The sequence below is a fragment of the Arachis hypogaea genome, chromosome 18, assembly GCF_003086295.3.
Source record: "Arachis hypogaea cultivar Tifrunner chromosome 18, arahy.Tifrunner.gnm2.J5K5, whole genome shotgun sequence".
NCBI classification, from domain to species: domain Eukaryota; kingdom Viridiplantae; phylum Streptophyta; class Magnoliopsida; order Fabales; family Fabaceae; genus Arachis; species Arachis hypogaea.
In genome coordinates this window covers 65,215,581-65,237,679 of record NC_092053.1, presented here as the reverse complement: position 1 = coordinate 65,237,679, position 22,099 = coordinate 65,215,581, and the positions used below count along the sequence as shown (strand labels likewise).

At 39.0% G+C, this 22,099-nt stretch overlaps 2 non-coding genes across 2 annotated transcripts; both read left to right on the top strand.

The window, feature by feature from the left end:
* The first annotated feature begins 2,527 nt into the window (after positions 1 to 2,527).
* On the top strand, positions 2,528 to 2,635 carry LOC112773816 (small nucleolar RNA R71). The gene has a single exon (XR_003188344.1). It is a non-coding gene; the product is annotated as a small nucleolar RNA R71 (small nucleolar RNA).
* Positions 2,636 to 21,572: 18,937 nt separating this feature from the next.
* LOC112774382 (small nucleolar RNA R71) lies at positions 21,573 to 21,680 on the top strand. Its single transcript, XR_003188874.1, has one exon. It is a non-coding gene; the product is annotated as a small nucleolar RNA R71 (small nucleolar RNA).
* The last annotated feature ends 419 nt before the right edge of the window (positions 21,681 to 22,099 follow it).

Sequence of the window (22,099 nt, the reverse complement as noted above, 5' to 3'; positions counted from 1 at the left end):
GTTTCTCCGGCCTTTGGTACCATAAATGGTTATGAAAAAATAAAAAGCTTTAGCTTTTACCACACCAAACTTAGAAGATTTGCTCGTCCTCGAGCAAAAGAAGAAGGAAGAGAGTGGAAGAAGAAATAGAGGAGATGGAGGGGGTTAGTGTTTCGGCCAAGGGGGAGAAGTAGTATTTAAGATGTGTGAAAATGAAGGGGAGAAGATGGGTTTATATAGGAGCGGGGAGAGGGTAAGGTTCGGCCATGTATGGGCCGGGTGGGTTTGGGAAGGAAAGTGGTTTGAATTTGAATGGTGAGGTAGGTGGGGTTTATGATGGATGGATGTGGATTGGTGAAGGGTTTATGGAGAAGAGGGTAGGATTTGATACGTGAGGAGTTTTTTGGGGAAGAGGTATTTAGTTGATTGGTGAAGGGTATTTAGGGAAGAGTATTATGAAAAGGTGAGAAGAAGAGAGAGAGTGAGTTGAGGTTGGTGGGGATCCTGTGGGGTCCACAGATCCTGAGGTGTCAAGGATTTCTCATCCCTGCACCAATTAGGCGTGCAAAACACCCTCTGTTGCCAATCCTGGTGTTAAACGCCAGGTTCCTGCCCATTTCTAGCGTTTAACGCCAGCTTCTTGCCCTTTTTCTGGCGTTAAACGCCGGTAGGCTTCTCCTCCAGGGTGTGCTGTTTTTCATTCTATTTTTCAGTTTGTTTTTGCTTTTTCAATTGTTTTTGTGACTTCACATGATCATCAACCTATAGAAAACATAAAATAACAATGGAAAATAGAGATTTAACATAGATAAGTAAAATTGGGTTGCCTTCTAACAAGCGCTTCTTTAATGTCAGTAGCTTGACAGTGGGCTCTCATGGAGCCTCATAGGTACTCAGAGCATGATGATGGCCTCTCAACACCAAACTTAGAGTTTGGTTGTGGCCTCCTAACACCAAACTTAGAGTTTGAATGTGGGGATTTTGTTTGACTCTGCATTGAGAGAAGCTTTTCATGCTTCCTCTCCATGGTTACAGAGGGAGATCCTTGAGCTTTAAACACAAGGGAGTCCTCATTCACTTGAAGGACCAATTCTCCTCTGTCAACATCAATCATAGCTTTTGCTGTGGCTAGGAAGGGTCTGCCAAGGATGATGGATTCATCCATACACTTCCCAGTGTCTAGGACTATAAAATCAGCAGGGATGTAGTGTTCTTCAACCTTTACCAAGACATCCTCTACAAGTCCATAAGCCTGTTTTCTTGAATTGTCTGCCATCTCTAGTGAGATTCTTGCAGCTTGTACCTCAAGGATTCCTAGCTTCTTCATTACAGAGAGAGGCATGAGGTTTATGCTTGATCCTAGGTCACACAGAGCCTTCTCAAAGGTCATGGTGCCTATGGTACAAGGTATTGAGAACTTTCCAGGATCATGTCTCTTCAAAGGAAATTTCTGCCTAGTCAAGTCATCCAGTTCTTTGGTGAGCAAGGAGGGTTCATCCTCCCAAGTCTCATTGCCAAATAGCTTGGCATTTAGCTTCATGATTGCTCCAAGGTACTTAGCAACTTGTTCTTCAATAACATCTTCATCCTCTTCAGAGGAAGAATACTCATCAGAGCTCATGAATGGAAAAAGTAAATTTAATGGAATCTCTATGGTCTCAATGTGAGCCTCAGATTCCCATGGTTCCTCATTAGGAAACTCCTTGGAGACCAGTGGACGTCCATTGAGGTCTTCCTCAGTGGAGATCACTGCCTCTTCCTCCTCTCTAGGTTCGGCCGTGTGGGTTATGTTGATAGCCTTGCACTCTCCTTTTGGATTCTCTTCTGTATTGCTTGGAAGAGTAGTAGGATGGAGTTCAGTAACTTTCTTACTCAGCTGACCCACTTGTGCCTCCAAATTTCTAATGGAGGACCTTGTTTCAGTCATGAAACCTTGAGTGGGTTTAATTAAATCAGAGACTATAGTTGCTAATTCAGAGTGGTTCTGCATGGAATTCTCTGTTTGTTGCTGAGAAGATGATGGAAAAGGTTTGCCATTGCTAAACCTATTTCTTCCACCATTATTATTGTTGAAGCCTTGTTGAGGCTTCTGTTGATCCTTCCATGAGAGGTTTGGATGATTTCTCCATGAAGGATTATAGGTGTTTCCATAGGATTCTCCCATGTAATTCACCTCTTCCATTGCTGGGTTCACAGGATCATAAGCTTCTTCTTCAGATGAAGCTTCTTTGGTACTGCCTGTTGCTTCTTGCATTCCAGACAGACTTTGAGAAATCATATTGACTTGTTGAGTCAATATTTTGTTCTGAGCCAATATGGCATTCAGAGTATCAATCTCAAGAACTCCTTTCTTCTGACTTGTCCCATTATTCACAGGATTCCTTTCAGAGGTGTACATGAATTGGTTATTTGCAACCATTTCAATGAGTTCCTGAGCTTCTGCAGGCGTCTTCTTCAGATGAAGAGATCCTCCAGCAGAGCTGTCCAATGACATCTTGGACAGTTCAGACAGAACATCATAGAAGATACCTATGATGCTCCATTCTGAAAGCATGTCAGAAGGACACCTTCTGATCAATTTCTTGTATCTTTCCCAAGCTTCATAGAGGGATTCACCTTCCTTCTGTCTGAAGGTTTGGACTTCTACTCTAAGCGTGCTCAATTTTGAGGTGGAAAGAATTTTGCCAAGAAGGCATTGACTAGCTTTTCCCAAGAGTTCAGGCTTTCTTTAGGTTGTGAATCCAACCATGTTCTAGCTCTGTCTCTTACAGCAAAGGGAAAAAGCATAAGCTTGTATACCTCGAGATCAACCCCATTGGTCTTGACAGTGTCACAGATTTGTAAGAATTCAGCTAAGAACTGATGAGGATCTTCCAATGGAAGTCTATGAAACTTGCAATTCTGTTGCATTAGAGAAACTAATTGAGGCTTAAGCTCAAAGTTGTTTGCTCCAATGGCATGGATTGAGATGCTTCTCCCATAGAAGTTAGGGGTATGTGCAGTAAAGTCACCAAGCACCTTCCTTGTATTGTTGGCATTGTTGTTGTTTTCGGCTGCCATGGCTTCTTCTTGTTTGAAAAGTTCTGTTAGGTCCTCTATAGAGAGTTGTACTTTAGCTTCTCTTAGCTTTTTCTTCAAGGTCCTTTTAGGTTCAGGATCAGCTTCAACAAGAATGCCTTTGTCCTTGCTCCTGTTCATATGAAAAGAGAGGAGAAGAACATATGAAATCCTCTATGTCACAGTATAGAGATTCCTTGAGGTGTCAGAGGTAAAGAAGAATAGAAGGAGAAGGTAGAGAAGAAAGAATTTGAACTTATCAAGAGGGATAGAGTTTGAATTGTAAATTGAGGAGGAGTGTTAGTCCATAAATAGAAGGATGTGAGAAGAGGGGAAGAATTTTCGAAAATAAAGTAAAAGATTTTGAAATAATTAAAAGAAATTTTGAAAATTTGGTAAATGATTTTTGAAAACTAAGATTGGGAACGAAATTAAGTGATTTTTGAAAAAGATTTTGAAATTAGAAATCAAAAAGATATCATTGAAACTTAATTTTGAAAAAGATGTGATTGAAAAGATATGATTGAGAAGATATGATTGAGAATCAAATTTAAAAGAAGAAAGTTTTTAAAATTAAAGTTGATGACTTGACCATTAAGAAATTAAAAGATATGATTCTAGAATTAAAACTTTTGATCCTTTCTTAATAGGCAAGTAACAACTTGAAAATTTTGAATTAAATCACTAATTGTAGCAAGGATTTTCGAAAATAGTAATAAATAAAAAAAATTGAAAAGAAATTGATTTTGAAAAGATATGATTGAAAAGATATGATTTGAAAAAAATTTGATTTTGAAAAATTATGAAAATTTGAAAAAGATTTGAATTAAAAACAAAATCTTCCCTCTAGTGTCCTCCTGGCGTTAAACGCCCAGAATGGCATCCGTTCTGGCGTTTAATGCCCAAAATGCTACCTTTTTGGGCGTTTAACGCCCAGCCAGGTATCCTGGCTAGCATTTAAACGCCAGTTTTCCTTTTTCACTGGGTGTTTTGAACGCTCAGCTTTTTCTGTGTAATTCCTCTGCTGAATGTTCTGAATCTTCAATTCTCTGTGTTATTGACTTGAAAAGACACAATTTTAAAAAAAAATTTTAAATTTTTAATGATGAGAAACAATAAAAAATGCAACTAAGATCAAGTAAACAATGCATGCAAGACACCAAACTCAGAAGTTTGTATACTAAGGACTATAACAATTTAAAAATGCATGTAAGAAACAACAAAAGACACAAAATAAGAGAAATTAAAGATCAGAGCACTAAAATCATCAAGAACAACTTGAAGATCTATGAAGAACATAATGCATATATTTGAAAAAATGCAAGAAGAATAAAGACATGTAATTGACACCAAACTTAAAAATTGACACTTGACTCAAACAAGAAACATAAAATATTTTTGATTTTATAAATTTTATAATTTTTTGTGATTTTTCGAAAATTATATGAAAAAAGAGAATAAAGAGATTCAAAATTTTTAATGAGAATTCCAGGAATCATGCAATGTTAGTCTAAAGCTTCAGCAGGACATTACATACAATAGCCAAATTAATGAGAATCAATCAGCTTTTGTGATGATAAAAACATCATCTGAAACTCTAGAAATCATTCTTAAAAATTCTGAAGAATAAAATTAAAATAAAGTTACCTAATCTAAGCAACAAGATGAACCGTCAGTTGTCCAAACTCGAACAATCCCCGGCAACGGCGCCAAAAACTTAGTACGCACAATTGTAATCTCAACTCTTTATCACAACTTCGCACAACTAACCAGCAAGTGCACTGGGTTGTCCAAGTAATAAACCTTACGTGAGTAAGGGTCGATCCCACAGAGACTGTCGACTTAAAGCAAGCTATGGTCATCTTGTAAATCTCAGTCAGGCGGATTCAAATGGTTCTGGAGAATTGATAATTAAAATATGAATAAAACATAAAATAAAGATAGAGATACTTATGCAATTCATTGGTAGAAATTTCAGATAAGCGTATGGAGATGCTTTATTCCTTCTGAACCTCTACTTTCCTATTGCCTTCTTCCAATCATTCATACTCCTTTCCATGGCAAGCTGTATGTTGGGTTTCACCGTTGTCAATGACTACCTCCTGTCCTCTCAGTGAAAATGTTCCAAATGCGCTGTCACCGCACGGCTAATCAGCTGTTGGTTCTCGATCATGTTGGAATAGGATCCATTGATCCTTTTGCGTCTGTCACTACGCCCAACACTCGCGAGTTTGAAGCTCGTCACAATCATCCCTTCCCAGATCCTACTCGGAATACCACAGACAAGGTTTAGACTTTTCGGATCTCAAGAATGACCGCCAATGATTCTAGCCTATACCACGAAGGTTCTAATCTTAGATTAGAAACCCAAGAGATACACATTCAAGCTTGATTGCATGTAGAACGGAAGTGGTTGTTAGGCACGCGTTCAAAGGTGAGAATGGTGATGAGTGTCACGGATCATCACATTCATCATGTTGAAGAACGAATGGATATCTTAGAACATAAATAAGCTTGAGTTGAATAGAAAAACAATAGTACTTTGCATTAATTCATGAGGAACAGCAGAGCTCCACACCTTAATCTATGGTGTGTAGAAACTCTACCGTTGAAAATATATAAGAACAAAAGGTCTAGGCATGGCCGAATGGCCAGCCTCCCAAAGCGTGAACATACAAGTTCCAAGATGAAAAGTATATAAAAGTATGAAAATACAATAGCAAAAGGTCCTATTTGCAAAAAACTAGTAACCTAGGGTTTACAGAAATGAGTAAATGATGCAGAATCCACTTCTGGGCCCACTTGGTGTGTGCTTGGGCTGAGTATTGAAGTTTTCACGTGTAGAGGCTTTTCTTGGAGTTAAACGCCAGTTTTTGTGCCAGTTTTGGTGTTTAACTCCAGCTTTTATGCCAGTTCTGGTGTTTTGACGCCAGAATTTCTATGCTGACTTTGAACGCTGGTTTGGGCCATCAAATCTTGGGCAAAATATGGACTATTATATATTGCTGGAAATACCAGGATGTCTACTTTCCAACGCAAGTGAGAGCATGCCAATTGGGTATCTGTAGCTCCAGAAAATCCACTTTGAGTGCAGGGAGGTCAGAATCCAACAGCATCTGCAGTCCTTTTTCAGCCTCTGAATCAGATTTTTGCTCAGGTCCCTCAATTTCAACCAGAAAATACCTGAAATCACAGAAAAACACACAAACTCATAGTAAAGTCCAGAAATGTGATTTTTATTTAAAAACTAATAAAAATATAATAAAAACTAACTAAAATATACTAAAAACAATGCTAAAAAGCGTATAAATATCCGCTCATCACAACACCAAACTTAAATTGTTGCTTGTCCCCAAGAAACTGGAAATCAAATAGGTTAAAAAAAGAGAATATACAATGAATTCCAAAAATATCTATGAAGATCATTCTTAATTAGATGAGCAGGGCTTTTAGCTTTTTGCTTATGAACAGTTTTGGCATCTCACTTTATCCCTTGAAGTTCAGAATGATTGGCATCTATAGGAACTCAGAATTCAGATAGTGTTATTAATTCTCCTAGTTCCGTATGTTGATTCTTGAACACAACTACCTTATGAGTCTTGGCTGTGACCCTAAGCATTTTGTTTTCCAGTATTACCACCGGATACATAAATGCCACAGACACATAACTGGGTGACCCTTTTCAGATTGTGACTCAGCTTTGCTAGAGTCCCTAATTAGAGGTGTCCAGAGCTCTTAAGCACACTCTTTTTGCTTTGGACCACGACTTTAACCGCTCAGTCTCAAGTTTTCACTTGACACCTTCACGCCACAAGCACACGGTTAGGGACAGCTTGGTTTAGCCGCTTAGGCCAGGATTTTATTCTTGTGGGCCCTCCTATCCACTAATGCTCAAAGCCTTGGATCCTTTTTATTTTACCCTTGCCTTTTGGTTTAAAGGGCTATTGGCTTTTTATGCTTGCTTTTCTTCTCTCCTTTTTTTTCTTTTTTTTTTTCTTTTTTTTTCGCATATACTTTTTTTTCTGCAAGCTTTTCACTGCTTTTTCTTGCTTCAAGAATCAATTTTATGATTTTTCAGATTATCAAATAACATTTCTCCTTTTCCATCATTCTTTCAAGAGCCAACAATTTTAATATTTATGAACAACAAATTCAAAAATATGCACTGTTCAAGCATTCATTCAGAAGAACAAAAAGTATTGCCACCACATCAAAATAATTAAACTATTTTAAAATTTAAAATTCATGTACTTCTTTTTCTTTTTGCAATTAAAAACACTTTTTATTTAAGAAAGGTGATGGATTCATAGGACATTCATAACTTTAAGACACTAATGATCATGTAATAAAGACACAAACATAGATAAACATAAAGCATAAAATTTCGAAAAATAGAAAAATAAGGAACAAGAAAATTAAAGAACGGGTCCACCTTAGTGTTGGCGACTAGTTCTTCCTTTTTGAAGATCTTATGGAGTGCTTGAGCTCCTCAATGTCTCTTCCTTGCCTTTGTTGCTCCTCTCTCATGATTCTTTGATCTTCTCTAATTTCATGAAGGAGGATGGAATGCTCTTGTTGCACCACCCTTAGTTGTCCCATATTGGAACTTAATTCTCCTAGGGAGGTGTTAATTTGCTCCCAATAGTTTTGTGGAGGAAAATGCATCCCTTGAGGTATCTCAAGAATTTCATGATGAGGAATTTCCTCATGCTCTTGTCCATGAGTGGAATCTCTTGGTTGCTCCATCCTTTTCTTAGTGATGGGCTTGTCCTCATCAATAAGGATGTCTTTCTCTGTGTCAATTCCAGCTGAATTGCAGAGGTGACAAATGAGATGAGGGAAGGCTAACCTTGCCAAGGTAGAAGACTTGTCCGCTGATGAGTGGATAATTTATACGTTTTTTGGCATTGTTTTTAGGTAGTTTTTAATATGTTTTAGTCACTTTTTATTATATTTTTTTATTATTTTTTAATTAAAAATTTCATTTCTGGACTTTACTATGAGTTTGTGTGTTTTTCTGTGATTTCAGGTATTTTCTGACTGAAATTGAGGGAGCTGAGCAAAAATCTGATTCAGGCTGAAAAAGGACTGCTGATGCTGTTGGATTCTGACCTCCCTGCACTCAAAGTGGATTTTCTGGAGCTACAGAACTCCAAATGGCGCGCTCTCAATTGCGTTGGAAAGTAGACATCCAGGGCTTTCCAGCAATATATAATAGTTCATACTTTGCGCGAAGATAGATGACGTAAACTGGCGTTCAACACCAGTTCCATGTTGCAGTCTGGCGTTCAGCGCCAGAAACAGGTTACAAGTTGGAGTTCAATGCCAGAAACAGGTTACAACCTGGCGTTTAACTCAAGAAACAGCCCAGGCACGTGAGAAGCTTAAGTCTCAGCCCAGCACACACCAAGTAGGCCCCAGAAGTGGATTTCTGCACTATCTATTATAGTTTACTCATTTTCTGTAATCCTAGGTTACTAGCTGAGTATTTAAACAACTTTTAGAGATTTATTTTGTATCTCATGACATTTCAGATCTGAACTTTGTAATCTCTGACGGCATGAGTCTCTAAACTCCATTGTTGGGGGTGAGGAGCTCTGCTGTGTCTCGATGAATTAATGCAAGTATTTCTGTTTTCTATTCAAATACGCTTGTTCCGATCTAAGATGTTCATTCGCGCTTCATTATGATGAAGGTGACGATCCGTGACACTCATCACCATTCTCAATCCATGAACGTGTGTCTGACAACCACCTCCGTTCTACATTAGATTGAATGAGTATCTCTTAGATTCCATAATCAGAATCTTTGTAGTATAAGCTAGAATCCATTGGCAGCATTCATGAGAATCCGGAAAGTCTAAACCTTGTCTGTGGTATTCCGAGTAGGATTCAGGGATTGGATGACTATGACGAGCTTCAAACTCGCGAGTGCTGGGCGTAGTGACAGACGCAAAAGGATAGTAAATCTTATTCAGGTATGATCGAGAACCTACAGATGATTAGCCGTACGGTGACAACGCACCTGGACCATTTTCACTGAGAGGATGGATGGTAGCCATTGACAATGGTGATCCACCAACATACAGCTTGCCATAGAAGGAACATGCGTGTGTGAACAAGAAGACAGAGGAAAGCAGAGATTCAGAAGACAAAGCATCTCCAAAACTCCAACATATTCTCCATTACTGCATAACAAGTAACCTTTAATTCATGCTCTCTTGTTCATTTGCAAGTCAACTGATAACCACAAATTAATATCCTGACTAAGAGTTGCAAGATAACCATAGCTTGCTTCAGACCAACAATCTCTGTGGGATCGACCCTTACTCACGTAAGGTATTACTTGGACGACCCAGTGCACTTGCTGGTTAGTGGTACGAGTTGTGAAAAGTGTGATTCACAATTCGTGCACCAAGTTTTTGGCGCCGTTGCCGGGGATTGTTCGAGTTTGGACAACTGACGGTTTATTTTGTTGCTCAGATTAGGAAAAATTTTTCTTTTGGTTTAGAGTCTTCTATTATTGTTTTTGGTTGAAATTATTTTTCTTAAATCCTTATTTTCTCTTTTTAAATTTTTCGAAATTTTTTTTTAGCTAATAATTGAGTTTTTCTGTTTGAGTTTAGTGTCATGTTTTAAGTTTGGTGTCAACTGCATGTTTTTATTTTCCTTTAAATTTTTGAATTGCATGTTCTTTGTTCTTTCTTAATCTTCAAGTTGTACTTTTTATTTTCCTTGTTTGATCTTTAGTTTTTCTTGTTTTTGTGATTTTTCTTGTTTTTCTTGTACATTTTCGAATTATTAGCATCTAAAAAAAAAATTATTTATACCTTGTTAAAACACTTTAAATTTATAGCTCAATTGGCTAGAGCGTGGTGCTTATGTTCTTGGTAATTGGCTATCCTGTTTTTAAAAACTTTTTCAAAATTAATTTTTCTTTGAATAAATCTTGTGCCCAACTTTAAGTTTGGTGTTTTCTTGTTGATTTTTCTTTAGTTTTCGAAAATTTTGTTTTGGTTTTCTAAAAATTTTAAGTTTGGTGTTCTATCTTCATGTTCTTGTTGTTCTTGTGAGTCTTCAAAGTGTTCTTGAGTCTTCCTTGTGTTTTGATCTTAAAATTTTTAAGTTTGGTGTTCCTTGGTGTTTCCCTCCAAAATTTTCGATAATAAGGAGCATTAGATCTAAAAATTTTAAATTTTGTGTCTTTTTATTGTTTTTCTCTTTCCTCATTGAATTCAAAAATATCTTTTTCCTTTATTTTAATTGATTTTTTTGAATTTTCCTTTTAAAAATTCAGATTTTATTTTAAAATTTTTTATTTTATCTTATCTTAGTTTTAAAATTTCAAAATTCAAATCTTTTTCAAAAAAAAATCATATCTTTTTCAAAATCGTATCTTATCTTATTTCAAATTTCAAATTTCAACTTTCAAAATTCAAAATTTAAAATTTCAAAGTTTAAATTTCAAAATTCAAATTTCAAATTTCAAATTTCAAAATTTAAATTTCAAAACTTTTTAATTTAAATTCCTTATCTTCTCTTACCTAGCTTATCTTATCCTCTCTAATCTCAAATCCTAAAATCAAATCTTTTTCATATTTTTTCTTTTTTTTTTATTTTCTTACAAGTATCTTTAATTTTAAGACATATCTTTTTCAAAACTTCCTAACCAATTTCTCTCTCTTCATTTTTTTCGAAAATCCTCACCCACATCTTTTTCAAATCTTTTTAATTAATTAATTTAGTTTTCAAGTTTCTTTTATTTCTTTTTCTTCAAATTTTCGAAATTTTAGTCAATTCTTCATTAATTTTATTTTATTTTATTTTAATTTCGGTTTTCAAAAAAAAATTTACAATCCACATCATCTCCCTTTCTCCATCATGGACAAAAGTGGAAATGAACAGTCCAGAAGGACTCTGGGGTCATATGCTAACCCCACTACTACTTCATATCGGAGTAGTATCTGTATACCCTCCATCGAAATCAGTAGCTTTGAGTTGAATCCTCAGCTCATTATCATGGTGCAGCAGAGTTGCCAGTATTTCGGTCTTCCACAGGAAGAACCTACAGAGTTTCTGGCACAGTTTTTACAAATTGCTGACACAGTACATGATAAGGAAGTAGATCAGGATGTCTACAGATTATTACTGTTTCCATTTGCTGTAAAAGATCAAGCTAAGAGATGGTTAAACAACCAACTTAAAGCTAGCATAAGGACATGGAAACAGCTGACAGAAAAATTCCTGAATCAATACTTCCCTCCAAAACGGATGACACAGCTAAGGCTGGACATCCAAGGCTTTAAACAAGGAGATAATGAATCTCTTTATGATGCCTGGGAGAGATACAGAGAGATTCTAAGAAAATACCCCTCTGAAATATTTTCAGAATGGGTGCAGTTAGACATCTTCTATTATGGGCTTACAGAGAAAGCTTACATTTCTCTAGACTACTCAGCTGGTGGATCTATACATATGAGAAAAATAATTGAAGAAGCTCAAGAGCTCATTGATATAGTTGTCAGAAATCAGCATCTGTACCTAAGCAGTGAATCTTCCATGAAAGAAGAGGCTAAAATAGTAACTGCTGAACTCAATCCTGCAGAACAAATTACAGAATTCAATCAGCAATTAGACTTTCTAACAAAACAGCTGGCCGAATTCAAGGAGATACTACAAGACACAAGAATGGCTAATCTGAATATGGAAGTACAGTTGAAGCAAACAGAACAGCAGTTATCAAAACAAATAATAGAAGAGTGCCAAGCAGTTCAATTAAGAAGTGGGAAAACATTAAATACCTCACTTCAAGGCAGCAGGAAGCCAAGAAATGAACAACCGGCTATCCAAAATCCCTCTGAGGATAGTAAGAGCCCAGAGAGGAATAACTCTGGCGTTCAAACGCCAGAAACAGGCAAGGAGATGGCGTTAAACGCCCAATGGAAGCTCAGTTCTGGCGTTCAAATGCCAGGAACAAGTAAGGGGTTGGCGTCCAACGCCACTCCAGCTTCCATCCTTGGCTTTCAAATGCTAGTGAGGGATCAGACACCTGCAAGTGCTGATAATAAATCCCTCAAGAAGGCTTCTCAACCTGCCTCTGTAGTAAATAAACCTGCAGCAACTAAGGTTGAGGAATACAAAGCCAAGATGCCTTATCCTCAAAAACTCCGCAAAAAGGAGCAGGATAAGCAATTTGCCCGCTTTGCAGACTATCTCAGGACTCTTGAAATAAAGATTCCGTTTGCAGAGGCACTTGAGCAAATACCCTCTTATGCCAAGTTCATGAAAGATATCTTGAGTCATAAGAAGGATTGGAGAGAAACTGAAAGAGTTCTCCTCACTGAGGAATGCAGTGCAGTCATTCTGAAAAGCTTTCCAGAAAAGCTTAAAGATCCTGGGAGCTTTATCATACCATGCATATTAGAGGGTAACTGCACCAAGACAGCTCTATGTGATCTTGGGGCAAGCATCAACCTAATCCCTGCATCCACTATCAGAAAGCTTGGCTTGACTGAAGAGGTCAAACCAACCCGGATCTGTCTTCAACTTGCTGATGGCTCCATTAAATACCCATCAGGCATAATTGAGGACATGATTGTCAAGGTTCGGCCATTTGCCTTCCCTACTGACTTTGTAGTACTGGAAATAGAGGAGCACAAGAGTGCAACTCTCATTCTAGGAAGACCATTCCTAGCAACTGGACGAACCCTCATTGACGTCCAAAAAGGGGAGATAACCCTGAGAGTCAATGAGGATGAGTTTAAGTTGAATGTTGTCAAAGCTATGCAACATCCAGACACATCAGACGACTGCCTGGGCGTTGATATTATTGACTCCCTGGTGGAAGAGGTCAATATGACTGAGAGTCTCGAATCAGAGCTAGAGGACATTTTTAAAGATGTTCAGCTTGATCTGGAGGAACCAGAGGAAATAAAAGAACCTCTGAAAACTCCTCAGGAAGAGGAGAAACCTCCTAAACCCGAGCTCAAACCACTACCACCATCCCTGAAATATGCATTTCTGAGAGAAGGTGACACTTTTCCTGTAATCATAAGCTCTGCTTTAGGGCCACAGGAAGAGAAAGCACTAATTCAGGTGCTAAGGACACACAAGACAGCTCTTGGGTGGTCCATAAGTGATCTTAAGGGCATTAGCCCAGACAGATGCATGCACAAGATCCTATTGGAGGATGATGCTAAGCCAGTTGTTCAACGACAGAGGCGGCTAAATCCCGCCATGAAGGAGGTGGTGCAGAAAGAGGTCACTAAGTTACTAGAGGCTGGGATTATCTATCCTATTTTTGATAGCCCCTGGGTGAGCCCTGTCCATGTTGTCCCTAAGAAGGGAGGAATGACAGTGGTTCATAATGAAAAGAATGAACTGGTTCCTACAAGAACAGTTACAGGGTGGCGTATGTGTATTGACTACAGAAGGCTCAATACAGCCACCTGGAAGGATCATTTTCCTTTACCATTCATATACCAGATGCTAGAGAGACTAGCAGGTCATGAATATTACTACTTTTTGGATGGCTATTCAGGTTACAACCAAATTGCAGTAGATTCTCAGGACCAAGAGAAAACAGCATTCATATGTCCTTCTGGAGTGTTTGCCTACAGAAGGATGCCTTTTGGTCTGTGTAATGCACCTGCAACCTTTCAGAGGTGCATGCTCTCTATCTTCTCTGATATGGTAGAGAAGTTTCTGGAAGTCTTCATGGATGACTTTTCAATATTTGGAGACCTATTCAGCTCCTGCCTTAACTATTTAGCACTTGTTCTGAAAAGATGCCAAGAGACCAACCTAGTTTTAAACTGGGAAAAATGTCACTTTATGGTGACTGAAGGGATTGTCCTTGGGCATAAAATTTCAAACCAGGGAATAGAGGTGAATCAAGCTAAAGTTGAAGTAATTGAAAAATTACCACCACCTACCAATGTTAAGGCAATCAGAAGCTTTCTGGGGCATGCAGGATTCTATAGGAGGTTTATAAAGGATTTTTCAAAAATTGCAAAACCTCTGAGTAATCTGCTAGCTGCTGACACGCCATTTGTGTTTGACACAAAGTGTCTGCAGGCGTTTGAGACCCTGAAAGCTAAGCTGGTCACAGCACCAGTTATTTCTGCACCAGACTGGACATTACCATTCGAACTAATGTATGATGCCAGTGACCATACCATTGGTGCAGTATTGGGACAGAGGCATAACAAGCTTCTGCATGTCATTTATTATGCTAGCAGTGTTTTAAATGATGCCCAGAAAAATTACACAATCACAGAAAAAGAATTACTTGTAGTGGTTTATGCCATTGACAAGTTTAGATCCTACTTAGTAGGATCAAAAGTGATTGTGTACACTGACCATGCTGCTCTTAAATATCTACTCACAAAGCAGGATTCAAAGCCCAGGCTTATAAGATGGGTGTTTCTTCTGTAAGAGTTTGATATAGAAATAAGAGACAGAAAAGGGACAGAGAATCAAGTAGCTAATCACCTGTCCCGGATAGAACCAGTAGCAGGAGCATCCCTCCCTCCTACTGAGATATCTGAAACCTTTCCGGATGAGCAATTGTTTGCTATTTAGGAAGCTCTATGGTTTGCAGACATTGCAAACTATAAGACACAAGGTTCTCCTTCTGTAACCATGGAGAGGAAGCATGAAAAGCTTCTCTCACTGCAGAGTCAACCAAAGCCCCCACAGTCAAACTCTAAGTTTGGTGTTGGGAGGCCACAACCAAACTCTAAGTTTGGTGTTGAACCCCCACATTCAAACTCTAAATTTGGTGTTGGGAGGTCCCAACATTGCTCTGATTATCTGTGAGGCTCCATGAGAGCTCACTGTCAAGCTATTGACATTAAAGAAGCGCTTGTTGGGAGGCAACCCAATGTTATTTAATCATATCTATTTTATTTTCTTTTTGTTATTTTGTGATTTATTAGGTTGATGGTCATGTGAAGTCACAAAAACTACTGAAAAATCCAAAATAGAATGAAAAATAGCATTGAAAATAGCACACCCTGGAGGAGAGCAGTCTGGCATTTAAACGCCATAAACAAGCATCTGTCTGGCGTTTAACGCCAGAAACAAGCATCTGCCTGGTGTTAAACGCCATAAACAGGCTACATTTGGGCGTTTAACGCCAAAAACAAGCAGCAATCTGGCGTTAAACGCCAGGATTGCACAGCAAGGGCATTTTACATGCCTAATTGGAGTAGGGATGTTAAGTCCTTGACCCCACTTGATCTGTGGACCCCACAGGATCTCCACCTACCTCATCATTCTAATTCAAACCATTTCCCTCCCGTACCCACCCATTCACACTTCTCCTTCTACTCCCTTCTATCTTCTTGTGCTCGAAGACGAGCAAACCTTTTAAGTTTGGTGTGGAAAAAAGCGTTGCTTTTTGTTTTTCCATAACCATTTATGGCACCTAAGGCCGGAGAGACATCTAGAAAGAGGAAAAGGAAGGAAGTCGCTTCCACCTCCAAGTCATGAGAGATGGAGAGGTTCATCTCAATGGTCCATAGTTCAGTGGTAGAGCATTTGACTGCAGATCAAAAGAGCTATGAGGGAGGAGCAACAAAGACAAGGAAGAGACATAGAGGAGCTCAAGAGCACCATTGGTTCTTCAGGAAGAGGAAGACGCCACCCTCATTAAGGTGGACCCATTTCTTAATCTCCTTGTTCTTATTTTCCTGTTTTTCGTTTACTATGCTTCATGTTTAATTATGTTTGTGTCTTTACTATATGATCACTAGTATCTAAGTGTCTATGTCTTAAAGATATGAACGTCCTATGAATCCATCACCTTTCTTAAATGAAAATTGTTTTCTAAAAAAGAAAAAGAAATACATGAATTTCGAATTTTAAAATAGTTTAATTATTTTGATGTGGTGGCAATACTTTTTGTTTTCTGAATGAATTCTTGAACAGTGCATATGTCTTTTGAATTTCTTGTTTATGAATGTTAAAATTGTTGGCTCTTGAAAGAATGATGAAAAAGGAGAAATGTTATTTGATAATCTGAAAAATCATAAAAATGATTCTTGAAGCAAGAAAAAGCAGTAAAGAACAAAGCTTGCAGAAAAAAAAATGCGAAAAAAAAAGAGAGCAAGAAAAAGAAAAAGCAAGCAGAAAAAGCCAAAAGCTCTTTAAACCAAAAGGCAAGAGCAAAAAGCCAACAGCCCTTAAATCCAAAAGGTAAAGGTAATAAAAAGAATCCAAGGCTTTGAGCATCAGTGGATAGGAGGGCCTAAAGGAATAAAATCCTGGCCTAAGCGGCTAAACCAAGCTGTCCCTAACCATGTGCTTGTGGCGTGAAGGTGTCAAGTGAAAACTTGAGACTGAGCGGTTAAAATCGAGGTCCAAAGCAAAAACAGAGTGTGCTTAAGAACCCTGGACACCTCTAATTGGGGACTTTAGCAAAGCTAAGTCACAATTGAAAAAGGTTCACCCAGTTATGTGTCTGTGGCATGTATGTATCCGGTGGTAATACTGGAAAACAGAGTGCTTAGGGCCACGGCCAAGACTCATAAAATAGCTGTGTTCAAGAATCAACATACTGAACTAGGAGAATCAATAACACTATCTGAATTCTGAGTTCCTATAGATGCCAATCATTCTGAACTTCAAAGGATAAAGTGAGATGCCAAAACTGTTCAGAAGCAAAAAGCTAATAGTCCCGCTCATCTAATTAAGACTGATCTTTATAGATGTTTTTGGAATTCATTCTATATTCTCTTCTTTTTATCCTACTTTGTTTTTAGTTGCTTAGGGACAAGCAACAATTTAAGGCGGATAATTTATACGCTTTTTGGCATTATTTTTAGGTAGTTTTTAATATGTTTTAGTCACTTTTTATTATATTTTTTATTAGTTTTTAATTAAAAATCATATTTCTGGACTTTACTATGAGTTTGTGTGTTTTTCTATGATTTCAGGTATTTTCTGACTGAAATTGAGGGAGCTGAGCAAAAATCTGATTCAGGCTGAAAAAGGACTGCTGATGCTATTGGATTCTGACCTCCCTGCACTCAAAGTGGATTTTATGGAGCTACAGAACTCCAAATGGCGCATTCTCAATTTTGTTGGAAAGTAGACATCCAGGGCTTTCCAGAAATATATAATAGTACATACTTTGCGTGAAGATAGACGACGTAAACTGGCGTTTAACGCCAGTTCCATGTTGCAGTCTGGCGTTCAGCGCCAGAAACAGGTTACAAGTTGGAGTTCAACGCCAGAAACAGGTTACAACCTGGCGTTTAACTCCAGAAACAGCCCAGGCACGTGAGAAGCTTAAATCTCAACCCCAGCACACACCAAGTGGGCCCCAGAAGTGGATTTCTGCACTATCTATCATAGTTTACTCATTTTCTGTAAACCTAGGTTACTAGCTGAGTATTTAAACAACTTTTAGAGATTTATTTTGTATCTCATGACATTTCAGATCTGAACTTTGTAATCTCTGACGGCATGAGTCTCTAAACTCCATTGTTGGGGGTGAGGAGCTCTGCTGTGTCTCGATGAATTAATGCAAGTATTTCTGTTTTCTATTCAAATACGCTTGTTCCGATCTAAGATGTTCATTCGCGCTTCATTATGATGAAGGTGATGATCCGTGATACTCATCACCATTCTCAATCCATGAACGTGTGTCTGACAACCACCTCCGTTCTACATTAGATTGAATGAGTATCTCTTATATTCCTCAATCAGAATCTTCGTGGTATAAGCTAGAATCCATTGGCAACATTCATCTGGAAAGTCTAAACCTTGTCTGTGGTATTCCGAGTAGGATTCAGGGATTGGATGACTGTGACGAGCTTCAAACTCACGAGTGCTGGGCGTAGTGACAGACGCAAAAGGATAGTAAATCTTATTCCGGTATGATCGAGAACCTACAGATGATTAGCCGTGCGGTGACAGCGCACCTGGACCATTTTCACTGAGAGGACGGATGGTAGCCATTGACAATGGTGATCCACCAACATACAGCTTGCCATAGGAGGAACATGCGTGTGTTAACAAGAAGACAGAGGAAAGCAGAGATTCAGAAGACAAAGCATCTCCAAAACTCTAACATATTCTCCATTACTGCATAACAAGTAACCTTTAATTCATGCTCTCTTGTTCATTTGCAAGTCAACTGATAACCACAAATTAATATCCTGACTAAGAGTTGCAAGATAACCATAGCTTGCTTCAGACCAACAATTTCCGTGGGATCGACCCTTACTCACGTAAGGTATTACTTGGACGACCCAGTGCACTTGCTGGTTAGTTGTACGAGTTGTGAAAAGTGTGATTCACAATTCGTGCACCATCTGCCACCTTGTAAAGTTCTAGAGATATAACCTCATGAACTTCTACTTCCTCTCCAATCATGATGCTATGGATCATGATAACCCGATCTATAGTAACTTCAGACCGATTGCTCGTGGGAATGATTGAGCATTGGATGAACTCCAACCATCCCCTAGCCACGGGTTTGAGGTCATGCCTTCTTAGTTGAACCAGCTTCCCTCTTGAATCTCTCTTCCATTGAGCGCCCTCTTCACAAATGTCTATGAGGACTTGGTCCAACCTTTGATCAAAGTTGACCCTTCTAGTGTAGGGGTGTGCATCTCCTTGCATCATTGGCAAGTTGAATGCCAACCTTACATTTTCCAGACTGAAATCTAAGTATTTCGTTCGAACCATTGTAAGCCAATTCTTTGGGTCTGGGTTCACACTTTGATCATGGTTCTTGGTGATCCATGTATTGGCATAGAACTCTTGAACCATTAAGATTCCAACTTGTTGAATAGGGTTGGTGAGAACTTCCCAACCTCTGCTTCGGATCTCATGTCGGATCTCCGGATATTCACCCTTTTTGAGCTTGAAATGGACCTTGGGAATCACTTTCTTCTTGGACACAACTTCATAGAAGTGGTCTTGATGCACCCTTGAGATGAATCTCTCCATCTTCCATGACTCGGAGGTGGAAGCTTTTGCCTTTCCTTTCCTCTTTCTAGAGGTTTCTCCAGCCTTTGGTACCATAAATGGTTATGGAAAAATAAAAAGCTTTAGCTTTTACCACACCAAACTTAGAAGGTTTGCTCGTCCTCGAGCAAAAGAAGAAGGAAGAGAGTGGAAGAAGAAATAGAGGAGATGAAGGGGGGTTAGTGTTTCGGCCAAGGGGGACAAGTAGTGTTAAGGATGTGTGAAAATGAAGGGGTGAAGATGGGTTTATATAGGAGTGGGGAGAGGGTAAGGTTCGGCCATGTATGGGTGGGTTTGGGAGGGAAAGTTGTTTAGATTTGAATGGTGAGGTAGGTGGGGTTTATGATGGATGGATGTGAATTGGTGAAGGATTTATGGAGAAGAGGGTAGGATTTGATAGGTGAGGGTTTTTTTGGGGAAGAGGTATTGAGTTGATTGGTGAAGGGTATTTGGGGAAGAGTACTATAAAAAGGTGTGAAGAAGAGAGAGAGTGAGTTGAGGTTGGTGGGGATCCTGTGGGATCCACAGATCCTGAGGTGTCAAGGATTTCTCATCCCTGCACCAATTAGGCATGCAAAACGCCCTCTGCTGCCAATCCTGGCGTTAAACGCCAAGTTGCTGCCCATTTCTGGCGTTTAACGCCAGCTTCTTGCCCTTTTCTGGCGTTAAACGCCAGTCTGGTGCCCATTTCTGGTGTTAAACGCCGGTAGGATTCTCCTCCAAGGTGTGCTATTTTTTATTCTATTTTTCAGTTTGTTTTTGCTTTTTCAATTGTTTTTGTGACTTCACATGATCATCAACCTATAGAAAACATAAAATAACAATGGTAAATAGAGATTTAACATAGATAAGTAAAATTGGGTTGCCTCCTAACAAGCGCTTCTTTAATGTCAGTAGCTTGACAGTGGGCTCTCATGGAGCCTCACAGGTACTCAGAGCATGATGATGGCCTCTCAACACCAAACTTAGAGTTTGAATGTGGGGATTTTGTTTGACTCTGCATTGAGAGAAGCTTTCCATGCTTCCTCTCCAAGGTTACAGAGGGAGATCCTTGAGCTTTAAACACAAGGAAGTCCTCATTCACTTGAAGGACCAATTCTCCTCTGTCAACATCAATCACAGCTTTTGCTGTGGCTAGGAAGGGTCTGCCAAGGATGATGGATTCATCCATACACTTCCCAGTGTCTAAGACTATGAAATCAGCAGGGATGTAGTGTTCTTCAACCTTTACCAAGACATCCTCTACAAGTCCATAAGCATGTTTTCTTGAATTGTCTGCCATCTCTAGTGAGATTCTTGCAGCTTGTACCTCAAGGATTCCTAGCTTCTCCATTACAGAGAGAGGCATGAGGTTTATGCTTGACCCTAGGTCACACAGAGCCTTCTCAAAGGTCATGGTGCCTATGGTACAAGGTATTGAGAACTTTCCAGGATCTTGTCTCTTCAGAGAAAATTTCTGCCTAGTCAAGTCATCCAGTTCTTTGGTGAGCAAGGGGAGTTCATCCTCCCAAGTCTCATTGCCAAATAGCTTGGCATTTAGCTTCATGATTACTCCAAGGTACTTAGCAACTTGTTCTTTAGTAACATCTTCATCCTCTTCAGAGGAAGAATACTCATCAGAGCTCATGAATGGCAAAAGTAAATTCAATGGAATCTCTATGGTCTCAGTGTGAGCCTCAGATTCCCATGGTTCCTCATTAGGGAACTCCTTGGAGACCAGTGGACGTCTATTGAGGTCTTCCTCAATGGAGATCACTGCCTCTTCCTCCTCTCTAAGTTCGGCCGTGTGGGTTATGTTGATGGTCTTGCACTCTCCTTTTGGATTCTCTTCTGTATTGCTTGGAAGAGTACTAGGATGGAGTTCAGTAACTTTCTTACTCAGCTGACCACCACTTGTGCCTCCAAATTTCTAATGGAGGACCTTGTTTCAATCATGAAACTTTGAGTGGTTTTAATTAAATCAGAGACTACAGTTGCTAATTCAGAGTGGTTCTGCATGGAATTCTCTGTTTGTTGCTGAGAAGATGATGGAAAAGGTTTGCCATTGCTAAACCTATTTCTTCCACCATTATTGTTGTTGAAGCCTTGTTAAGGCCTCTGTTGATCCTTCCATGAGAGGTTTGGATGATTTCTCCATGAAGGATTATAGGTGTTTCCATAGGATTCTCCCATGTAATTCACCTCTTCCATTGCTTGGTTCTCAGAATCATAAGCTTCTTCTTCAGATGAAGCTTCTTTGGTACTGCCTGTTGCTGCTTGCATTCCAGAAAGACTTTGAGAAATCATATTGACTTGTTGAGTCAATATTTTGTTCTGAGCCAATATGGCATTTAGAGTATCAATCTCTAGAACTTCTTTCTTCTGACTTGTCCCATTATTCACAGGATTCCTTTCAGAGGTGTACATGAATTGGTTATTTGCAACTATTTCAATGAGTTTCTGAGCTTCTGCAGGCGTCTTCTTCAGATGAAAAGATCCTCCAGCAGAGCTGTCCAATGACATCTTGGACAGTTCAGACAGACCATCATAGAAGATACCTATGATGCTCCATTCTGAAAGCATGTCAGAAGGACACCTTCTGATCAATTGCTTGTATCTTTCCCAAGCTTCATAGAGGGATTCATCTTCCTTCTGTCTGAAGGTTTGGACTTCTACTCTAAGCGTGCTCAATTTTTGAGGTGGAAATAATTTTGCCAAGAAGGCATTGACTAGCTTTTTCCAAGGGTTCAGGCTTTCTTTAGGTTGTGAATCCAACCATGTTCTAGCTCTGTCTCTTACAGCAAAGGAAAAAAGCATAATCTTGTAGACCTCGGGATCAATCCCATTGGTCTTGACAGTGTCACAGATTTGCAAGAATTCAGCTAAGAACTGATGAGGATCTTCCAATGGAAGTCCATGAAACTTGCAATTCTGTTGCATTAGAGAAACTAATTGAGGCTTAAGCTCAAAGTTGTTTGCTCCAATGGCAGGGATTGAGATGCTTCTCCCATAGAAGTCAGGGGTAAGTGCAGTAAAGTCCCCAAGCACCTTCCTTGTATTGTTGGCATTGTTGTTATTTTTGGCTGCCATGGCTTCTTCTTGTT